Source organism: Microtus oregoni, unplaced genomic scaffold, assembly GCF_018167655.1.
Source record: "Microtus oregoni isolate MIOR12 unplaced genomic scaffold, Mior012 000004F_ref0000308, whole genome shotgun sequence".
Classification (NCBI taxonomy): Eukaryota; Metazoa; Chordata; class Mammalia; order Rodentia; family Cricetidae; genus Microtus; species Microtus oregoni.
The window spans coordinates 8016527-8027755 of NW_024543063.1; the positions used below are offsets into that span (position 1 = coordinate 8016527).

General features: G+C 41.4%; 1 pseudogene; it reads left to right on the forward strand.

Moving 5' to 3' along the window:
- The first annotated feature begins 6529 nt into the window (after positions 1-6529).
- Positions 6530-7641, forward strand: LOC121446909 (annotated as a pseudogene).
- Positions 7642-11229: the final 3588 nt, after the last annotated feature.

Here is an 11229-nt window from a genome sequence, read left to right on the forward strand (position 1 = left end):
TGGGCTACATAAGACTATGAAAAAGAAATGACAGGAGCTAATTATTACTTCTTGCACAATTCTTTCTGGGTCCAGGAGTTGACATCAGTGCTCCGCGGTTGTCTTTCTATTTTCTTATAGTTGTCAAGTTTGGACTGAGCAAGATGAATTAGAAGTTATATATTTTATTGCATAAAGTATAGAAACATGGAAAGTGTCACATTGAACATCCAGGGTTAGCTGTCTCCTAGCTGGCAGGCTCGGAGTTGAATCTAAAGAGTTCAGGAGGCAAAGGCTAAGGTGCTGATCACTGTGTCCAGAGAACAAGAGAGTGACCTTGGAGGGGCCTGGTGGGAAAATAGCACCAAAGCAAGAAGCTTGAGACCTCTGCTCATTTGCCTTCTTCCCGGTTCTTGGATCGGTCTTCAACCACATTCTCCATCGCTCTCCATCCCTGCTTCCATCTGGAACAATCTGTCCTTTTTTTTACTCAGCTGCTGCTGAGCCTATGTGGTCGGGACACATCCCTACCTTGCACACAGTGTCGGGGACAGGGGCTTTAGAGTCAGTCTTTCCCACTGACTTTTCCAGGTGTTAAAGCTCCAGAAAATCTATCTTCAAGTTCCAGAAAAGAATTCCACAGAGAGCTGGGTGTAGTGGTACGAAAAATCACGACATTTATTACCATAAACTCCAAGTCTTTTTCTGTCCCTCAGCGAAGACTTTGATTCTCATGAGACACATTTTGAGTTCAGCTACATCTTATTTTAAGTATAATTTTGTTCCTCTTAACCACTGAGCCATCTCTCCAGCTCCAGTTTTATTGTTCTTTCTATATTTTAGGTGATCATTTGGATGCATAGTAAAAATATGTGTTATAACTAACGTTTAAATGCATCCACATATACACAAATGTATGTTATGTATTCTGCCATTCTTGCTAATTCTCATAGTTGAGTTTGTGCCATTCCACTACAGCTGTGTCAGATGCTAATTTCTACCTCCCTTCTGGAATTGCACCTTACTGGATTGGCTGGGATGTTGTTTCAGTTTTGTTTTGCTGAGACCGGTCTCTCTGTGTAGTTCTGGCTGTCCTGGAACTCACTCTGTAGACCAGGCTGTCCTTGAACTCATAGAAATCCACCTACCTCTACATCCCGAGTGCTGGGATTAAAGGTGTGTGCCACCATCACCCGACTGAGCTTTTAGAGAAGTATTGAAAAATAGCAGTGGTATCAATACAGGGGGAAAGCAGGACGGAGATGTGAAACAATGAAGGAACGGTTTTCTGCACTGGGATTCTAGGCGGTCACCGAAACTGAGGGTAAAAGAGTGACCGTTACGACAGAAAGTTAGCGTTAGCTGCTGCCAGACTGATGTAGAAAATCTGATTTTAGACTTTGTGAATAAAGTTTCCAGTTTTTAAAAATATCAGGAGATGCTGGGTGCTCCGAAGAAGTGCAGAATGGGAAGCAAGACAGACCCAGGATGTTGGAGGCACTGGCAGGCCATCCCCAGCAAGAGCTGAAGACCTGAGCAGGGGTGGGATAGGGGGATGAGGTCAGCACTCTCCTTCAGCAGGTGAAGCACAGAGCCAGCGACTCAGGAAGTCTCATGAGCCCCCCTACACACACCTGCCCAAAGCTAGTCAGCATGTCCACTGGCAAGGAGGGTTTAGTTGGACTTGTTTCCTATAATAGCCTTTGTTGGATGAGCTAGCACGGTCCATATTTCCTGAAGACTCGGTGTGACTCATACCTTTGCTTTCTAATAAATCTTCCAAGACCCAGTTGATTCCCAGGCTGCTCTTATATATGTCAGCTGCATTGGTTGTCATGGCCACACTAACTAGAAGACACACATGCGCACACACAGATAGAGACTGAGACAGAGAGACTCCAATCATATGGAAAAAGATTGCAATGAGATGACCAATGTTGGGACAAATTGGGAGCACATTCAAAGTGGACAGGGCAAGAGGAGGTTTTCTTAAGTCAACAAACACAAGAAGGATCACATGGATCGTTTGAAATAATCCTTGCCTACACGATTCAGTAAAAGGCTGGCATTTTTCCAAGGTTAATAGACAGTTGTTGGTTGTATGCCCTTGCGGAAGTATTTCTGTGTAAGGTAGCCTTTGTATAAGACTGTAGTGCTGACATACTTTGTTATCCAGCACGAGGGTGAGATCATCTCCAGAACTTCCTGTATTAATTGATTGATGGCTAGCGTTTGTCAACACGCTACTCCATTTTGATTCTATAATGTTCATGTTGTCCTTAGACAATTTGGCCAAATACTATGTGTAAACACAAAATGAAGCTCTTGTTTTCATAAAAACTGAAAGGAACCCACAAGAAAAAGTCATAAGAATGAGTGTCCAGAATAACTTTCAAAGCCAGTCCCAAGGGATGTAACTCTTCCAGCAAGGTCACACCCCCAAACCTCCCAAAACAGTGCCACCAACTGGGGATGAAATATCTGAGCCTCTGGGAGACATTCTTATTCAAGCACTACAGGTAAAAACTCCATTAAACTCTTTTAAATAAACAGTACACACACACACGAGGCTTATAAAATATATATATATTTTTCATCATCCTTAGCTGTGTTCTACTGTTCCCCCTCCCTAAAAATCATTCTTCACTCCAATGGTCCCCTTTTAGTTTCCTGAATTCTAATAGGTATTTCATATAAATACTAATCTAAACATTTGATTCTAGGACCCACAGGCCCCAGAGGTGAACTTACCACTCTGCCGACAGAAGCTCTCAGACCTCGTCAGAGAAGTTTCTTTTGTGCCGTAGACTGTGGTTAACACAAAAACTCAGACCTGATCAAAGTACAGAGAATAAGTGTCAGTGGGGCTCTCAGCTACAAATGGAGCATATATATCATCCCGTACCGAAGGCTCAAGGATCTTTGTGGAAGAGGAGGACAGAAGGATTTTAAGAGCCAAGGTTGGAGATATCCATAGCCAAACAGTGCCTTCTGTATATGACACGAACACTGACTGAACTTAGGAACTTGCTACAGCTGTAGTTATCTACACAAGACCTGCCCAAGACAAGCCAGGTAACATTCCAACATGGCGAGGAAAGGGGTTCATAAACACCCCTACTTCCAATTAAGGTGCTATTGACAGTTAATGGCTCTGAGGGAGGGAGAATCACATCTTTTAAGGTCGTGGCTCCTTATAGGTTAGCCACACTCCATACAATGGCCCTACACTCTGGAGTATATGAGTAGCACAAACTGGACTCTGTGGGTTATTGAAAAAGTAAACAGGGCAAGATGCTAGGGGTGTCTGGAGCTGGGAGTAAATCTTGGAATAGTTCAGAGGAGCTGAAGGTGAAAACGATCCTAGTACATCTTATAAAATTCTCAGAGTTAATAAAAATATCTATTAAAAATTGGTAAAAAAAATAAATGCAACTTAAACCCTGCTTTAAAACACATACAAGAAGGTTATGATTGTCGTGAACCAGTACTGTGTATAAATGCTGACATCAAAGGCCTGGGTTAGAATTCTAGTTTTCATAAGGGAACAGTTATTTAATGGGTCTCTGCCTGATTCCTGTCAATAAATTACCTGACTGGAAAGAAAGAAATCCTGAAGAGGGAGGTTTGCAAGGCAAAAGGACAGACTGCCACTGAAGAGACCAGAAAGAAAAGAACTTTAGAGCTTTTGTCTTTGTGTTACTTTAAATCTATTTTACACACTTTGTGTCTTTGCACCCTTTAAGATGTTTGTGTCTTTTAGAATTTTTCATAAACTTTAAAAGGCCTGTGTCTTTGTATCCTTTGTGCTTTTGTGTCTTTTTAGTCCTAGTAAACTCCTAGGTATCTGTGGTTGCTTTTTTGTTGTTACTTTGTTCTGTTTTCTTGTTTGTTCTTTGTTTTGTTTTTTGAGACAAGATTTTCGTGTATAGATCTGCTTGTCCTGAAACTCTCCAAAGACCAGGCTGACCTCAAACTCATAGAGATCAGCCTGTCTCTATCTCCCAAATTCTGGGGTTAAAGGGGTACACCACTGTGCCTGGCTTATCCATGGTTGCTTTCCTTCCTTCCCTTCCTTTCTTCATTTTGTTTTCTTCAAGACAGGGTTTTTCAACCTTGGCTGTCCTGGAACTTGCCTTGTAGACCAAGTTGGCTTGAACTCACTAAGATCACCCTGTCTCAGCTTCCCAGGAGCTGGAATTAAAGGCCTGTGCCACCACTGCCCGACTATCTGTAGTTTTGTAATAAACTTTGTGTCTGTGGTGCTGGAGTTTGAACTCGGCACTTTTGCATGCAACATAAGCATTCTCCTATTGTGGTCTTCCACAGCCTTTCCACAGGCTTTGCATGCCTCTGTGTGTCTATTGTTTCTAGTGCCATCAGGCAAAGAGACATACCAAAAAAAAAAAAAAAAGGAAGGAAGAAAGAAAGAAAGAAAAAAGAAAAGAAAGAAAGAGGCACAGTTGCTATTGGCTGCCTTCAAAGTTATGTTCTTCTATTAAGATGTAGCCATAACAGGTGGCATTATAAACCTAAGATAACCAGGGCTGTTGGGGCAATGAGACATATATATATATATATGTATATATATATATGTATATATATATAAATATATATGTTTTAGAATGTGACATTGCTTGGTGACTGTTTGGATTCTGTTCTTAGAAAGTTTTGCCAAGATGGCTTTCTGAGTTTGAGGTTAGCCTGATCTATGTAGTTCCAGGCTAGCCAGTAATATACAGTAAGAACTTGTAAAAATAAATAAATTAAACAAACAAAACCACACCAAAATAAACAAAACTCCCAAACTAAAATAACTTGAAATTTCTGTCAAGGCTGTAAGGGGGCTCTCTTACTCTCCCACTTTCCTAAGTGCCCATTAGCTGTTAAGGATGGTGGCCCAGCCCGTGGGAGGAATTCAGAGTGTTGTGAGATTCTGTGCAGTGGGTCAGGGCACACAACCACACACACACAACACAGCCCTAGAAAAGGCACTAACAGAGACAAACGCTCATTTTATCACACCAAAACATAACCCCCACACTGCCCTTCTATCACTAGGAGAGCAGTTGGAAAGATTGGTCAGGATTGTCCTCATCACTGCTCTCCCACGCAGCATCCCACAGGAAGGACCTGTGCATCCGGCCTGCAGCCAGAACAGATTTCATTTTTGGCAATGCACCTGCAAAGGCTACCAGCCCAAGCACATGTGTGAAGCACGATTAATAAAATCTCAGACCGAAGTTGGGGTTCAACCTGAAGGTCTGAAAAGCAAAGCAGCCAGCCACTGACTCTTACCTCAACCTCAGTCCAAAATGGCCATCCTGCCTCCTGGAATCTCAGAATGAGACTGTGTCTGAGAGCTGTCTCCTCCCATTTTACAATCCTCTCTAGTTCCGGAATTAAAGATGTGCACCACTGGGATTAAAGGCACGCACTGCCCTGTTTCTATGGTAACTAGTGTGGTTATTGCGATTAAAGGTGTGTGTTACCACTGCCTGGCTGTAAGGCTGACCAGTGTGGCTGTTTTACTCTCTTGATCACCAGGCAAGCTTTGTTTATTAAAATACAATAGAAATGCCACTATATGTCTCCTTTTTGTCTAAAATAAAAGGCTATAATTAGTAAGAAAAATTATATTTAAGTACAATAACTATATACAATATAGACAGGCAACAAATACATCAACAATGCCTAGCCATTTGCATATGACAAATTCAGAGAAAATACTCCATATTTATTCTATCTTGGTGAGTCCAGAGCCTTGTACCTAATTTACTTCCTATCATAACTTGCATTACCATTCAAAACTACCTTTTGATATCTTTCAACCTTATGTACTTTACATTTCTTTAGTGAATCTCTTTTCTGAGTTTCATAAACAAAGGAGATGATAACTATAACTATCTAGTCTTCAACTACCTCAGAGACCCCCAAAAGGAAATAATATTGATTAAGCAGGAAGTGCAAGCAAGCAACTTCCAAAAAATGTAATGACAGAAACAGCTGGCTGCCTGGACCAAAGTCACCCAAAGTTCCTCTGCAACATTGAGTTATCCATCTTCGGCCTACAGGTCTAGCAAATCCAACAGAGCTTTCTGTGAAGCATGACATTCTGAAGGGTTGTTCCTCCTTATCTTGACAATATTTGACAGTCACTTTCTTTTGTCTCCTGCTTGTCCAATTAAGACAACATATTGCCAGTCATCGAGACAGGGGCATTTTCTTGTCCAGTGGCTTACTTTTGCCACAAAGAAAGTACAATTCCATGTGGAGTTTCTTTGATGCCCATTATCTTCTCTTAAGTAGATTGTTGCTGTCAGGAGCAGATATGTCTCATTGTCATAGAGAGAGGGAGGAGAGGGAGAGGGAGAGGGAGAGGGAGAGGGAGAGGGAGAGGGAGAGGGAGAGGGAGAGGGAGAGGAAGGAGGAGGAGGAGGAGGAGGAGGAGGAGGAGGAGGAGGAGGAGGAGGAGGAGGAGGAAAAGAAGGAATTCTTGGGAGACGTGAGGAGGTGAGCTAGGTAACTTGAACCACCAAGTACTGCAGTCATGGAGTCCATGCTGAGTAAATTGAAGAGCACTGTTACAAAGGTAACAGCTGATGTTACTAGTGCTGTCATGGGAAACCTTGTTGCTAGGGAACTTGATGTTGGCTGACACACTGCCAGTGGTGACTGTGGGCTGGCATGGAAGATTTTTTAACAGCACAAAGAAGTCAACAAAACAGGAAGTAGCTGTTTTGTCTTTGATAAAATGATGATTGACAAATGTCAAAAATTTGAAAAGGATCAAATCATGGGTTCTTTAAAACAAGGAGTCCAGCAGCTCACCCAGCTATGGCACCCTCTACTTCTTACTGTCCAGCATCCCTTGAAGAGTCAAGGGATTGCTTGGCATTTTGTACAGAACCAGTTTTTGCCAGTTTAGCCAATGTTCTTGGTAACTGGGAAAATCTACCCTCTTCAATATCTCCAGACATTAAGGGTTATAAACATTTTGATGTAGAAACTAAGTATGGTTTGTTTAGGATTGTAAGGATTGTCACTTTTGCATAGCAGTGTGAAAATGGTTTATGGAAACGTTAATCCTGAAAATGTCATTTTGAATAAGAGTGGAGCCTGAAAAATAATGGGTTTTGAGTTTTGTGTGTCAAACAATCTTTCTGAATAAGAGCCTAAGTTTCCTTGTGAAGAGTGGGACCCAAACTTAACATCTTTGTGCCTTCCACATCCTGAATACTTGGCTCCTGAGTACATCCTCTCCATGAGCTGAGAGCTAGCAAGCAATATGTATTCTTTAGAACGGTTATGTATGCTGTCTCTAATAAAGAGAAACCTATATTTGAAGTCCACAAGCAGGGTGTTTACAAGAGTTTCAGTAGACATTTGGAGCAGTTGAGACACTTAGGATCCAGTTCACTTAAGAGTAGACCTGAGGAAGCTTGTGAACAGGTGAAACATTTGCTAAATGTGACGCCAGCTCTAAGACCCGATGCGGATCAGATGACAAATCTTGTTATTTTATTTATTTATTTATTTTTACAAAAAATGGATTTGCTCCTAACCAAAACCCCTCCTGACAAAATAAAGAACAGTGTGCTGCCCGTGGTCTACAGAGCCCTGGAGGGTACAGTGTCGTCTATTCAGATCCAGGAGCTCTAATCATCCCAGCTTTTGCCAATCTTATACACTACCCGCCCATGAAAAATGTTTGATTCCAAGAGTTAAAAATGCCTATTTACAAACATCTTCCCTGGCTGTTCGTGTGAATTCATTAGTCTGTTTAGGAAAGATTTGAGTACTTGGATAAGTGGTTTGTACTTGATAGCCTACCCTTCTTACAATAGATTCCCTCCAAGGAGCCTGCGGTCCTCAAGGGGGATTCTAGGTATCTGTAAGTGTATTTTCACTCATAAGAAATTGGGAATCACCGAAGGGCAAAGACTTGAGCGATTACTCCTGATGTAATAGGTAAACAGCCCTTGTGTCTCTGTTGTAGATGTGAGGTTTGATGCACTAATGCTGTAAGATTAATTGTAGTTGGAAATAACATTTTTTTTTTTTGTTACTGGGCATTGGAATGTAGAGCCTTGCGCATGCAAAACATGAACTTTGCCATTAAGTTATACCTTCAACCTGAAACAATTTCAATATTTAGAATTTTTATTGGATGGAAAAAGCAGTCCTTTTATTGTTTTTCCTGTCTAAATCCTTCCTCCTTTTCAAGCCTGGTCACATCATAGTGACTACAGCATTTGTTCTTGTTCTATTCTAAACCTAATCATCAGCCTATATCACATCCGGTCTCTCAGTGACATTAAAATCTTCAACAGTAGTAACTGGCTTCCCGCTTCCCTAGATTCATGGAGTACTGGTGTTGCCACTAATAAGTAAAAGTTGTTTGTGTTAAGTTTAAAATTAATACTTAAATGCCATATTATGTCGCTCTTGGAAGTGCTTGAAGATGATCTAAAATATCTTCAAAAACGTATCTGTGACTATGAGTTCAATTCTAATAGGTGGCTAATCTGCACCTATAAACCTATAATTTCCTTATAATCCTAACAGTTGGTAATAACTTAAGGACTAGAAATTTGTATTACATTGTTAAGAGTTGAATGGGTACAATACCTTGAACAAGACTAGAAATGCATGTACAACATGTTTTAATAAAATGAATTTAATATACAAAGTTTGTATACAATATGCAAAAGTCCAACCCAATGTAAAACATTCAAAACTAGTTGCTTTTTTAAAAGTTAATTTATCTTATATCTATATCCTCTTCTTTTCATAGTAGATTCAATAATCTAAACTTTTATTCTATCAACTATCTATATACTTTTTTTCTTTTCTTTCCCATTTGTCATTTTTCAAGACACGGTTTCTCAGTTGCTACGGAGCCAGTCCTGTAGACCAGGCTGACCTCAAACTCGCCTGCCTCTGCCTCCTGAGTCTGGCATATGCTATTACCTCCTGGCCTCTTTCTCTCAAAACTAGATTATCTATAGTCTTTTTTTCCCAAACAATAACCTTGAATCTAATTTCCTTGTTCAGTTTTTTTCCCTGACAGTTATCCATAGAAACTTACAACCAACACATTAGACAAAGACAAACATCCATAATCCATTTTTTGGGGGGACCGTGGGTGTAGTTTTCTAGGCTACTTCCTGCTGAATGGGGGCACTGATAATCTTATGGGGACCCAGAGAAAATTTAGGATTATGGTCAAGTCCTGACAGGAGTATTCTGTGAGGCTGGATCATATCAGGCAGCAGTCTTGGGGCTGTTCTGGATGTAGAACTCAAAGGAAACTCCAACAGAGGTGCTCTAAAACGTTGAATATCTAGGCCACCCACTCCTATTGGAGGATTTTTCAGGGGGTCTTTCTGGATCAAATCTTATTTTTCTTAGTCCAGAAGGAATCCACAGTTTCTCACTTCCTGTGGAAACAAAAGCACAACCTTTCTCCAAAGTAACATTATCTTTTGACTTAAATTTCGAAGTCAAGGCATCTTCAAGATATATAGGTTGGATTAATTCAGCAGCATTTATATTCAAATGTCTTTTAGCAGCTGCTGCTCCTTTCTCAATACAAAGACAATACAACTAACATACAGTATCCAGATTCTCTGTGTGTTTTCCATCTTTACATGGAAGCTAAGCTGGGGTGGGTGGGAGCTGGGAGCACTGGTTTTTCTCCCGAACTCAGTTGCCTGGGTTTGGGTCCCAATTCCTAGAGCTGGAATTCCAATCTCAGCTCTGTCCCGGTGACTAAAAAGTCTCAGGCAATGGCTTTTTCATAAATTCATGCCCCCAAAAGTTGAGCCTGAAAATGAAGCGGAGCAAGTCTGGAGACACATCAGCTCCTAGTGCTTGCTTGACTCACCCCTTGGTATAAAATCCACCCTAGAACAAGAGCTTCAAGTCTGCCGTATTTGATATCAAATCCACCCTAGAACAAAAGCTTCAAGTCTGCCATATTTGAATCTTTCTGAGGATTCTCAGCAGAATGGCTTCTCATCTCAGAGACTCCTTTAAGCCCCAGTCACAAGAAAATGGCTTATCAGACAACATCCAGGTTTTTTTGAACCCAGTTTCCTCCTGTGTCAGGGGAAGACGACATCTCCACCTCACCTAGTGCTCAACTCAACTTTCCCAACTGACAATGGCTCCTGTGCAAAACAGGAACTACAAGCACTCTGGGAGATGCTTACCTTGTGGTTGCACCCAGAAAAACAGATCAAGGAGCAGTTTCTCAAAACCATGCATGACAAGGATAAGTTTGCAGTAAAAGACAAGTGGGAATCAAGCGGCAGAAACACGGGGAAACTCACGGAGAAACTGACGAGTGCGTGAAGCCTCCCGTCATGGCTCACGTCTCCGTGCAGGGGTGGGAAGCCCTCTTTTCTGGGAACATGACCTTAAAGTAGTCATTAAGCTCTTGAAAGAACAATCTACAACAACATTAACACAAGAGAATGCAAGGACACCCTTGCCAATCTCCCAAGGACAGTGAAGATGGCCAAAACAATCCCTGGAATGCTAGTGAAGAAGACAGTGATGTTGGTAGTCCTGGAAGTGAGATGGACTCCCTTGTCATTACCCAAAAGGATCAGTTTCTTCAGTCTGATCATCCCTGTTATCTTTCAGTCCACAAGAAAATACAGGAGAGATCATTTTTCTATGCAGAGTGTCAGAAAGGCTTCTATATACACAGGACAACCTGAAACTACACACAAGTGAAAGAAAGAAGCCTTTCAAATGTAGTACACGTGGAAGGTCATTCAGTCATAAAACCACCCTGCTAGCATCTAAGAGGATTCATAGACAGAAGTCTTACACCTGCAAGTGTAATTGTAGCTACCACCAATCATCTACGTACCCACGATTACCTGAGACGTTGCCCCAAGCCAGTTTTAAATGGCAATCCTGCCTCCAGGCATCTCAGAAAGAGACTGAGTCTAAGAGGTTTTTTTCTTCCCATTTTATAATCCTCTCTAGTTCTGAGATTTAAAGCATGCACCACCCTGTTTCTCTGGCAACTAGTGTGGCTACTGGGATTAAAGGTGTGTGTTACCACTGCCTGGTTTAAGGCTGGCCAAGTGTGGCTGTTTTACTTTCCTGATCCCCAGGTAAGATTTATTCAAATACAGTTGAAATGCCACTACAGACGTGGTCACCACCATAAACCCAGCAGTTCAAGCACATAGGCAGTACCCTAAAAAACCCAGAGAGTTTTTTAGGTGT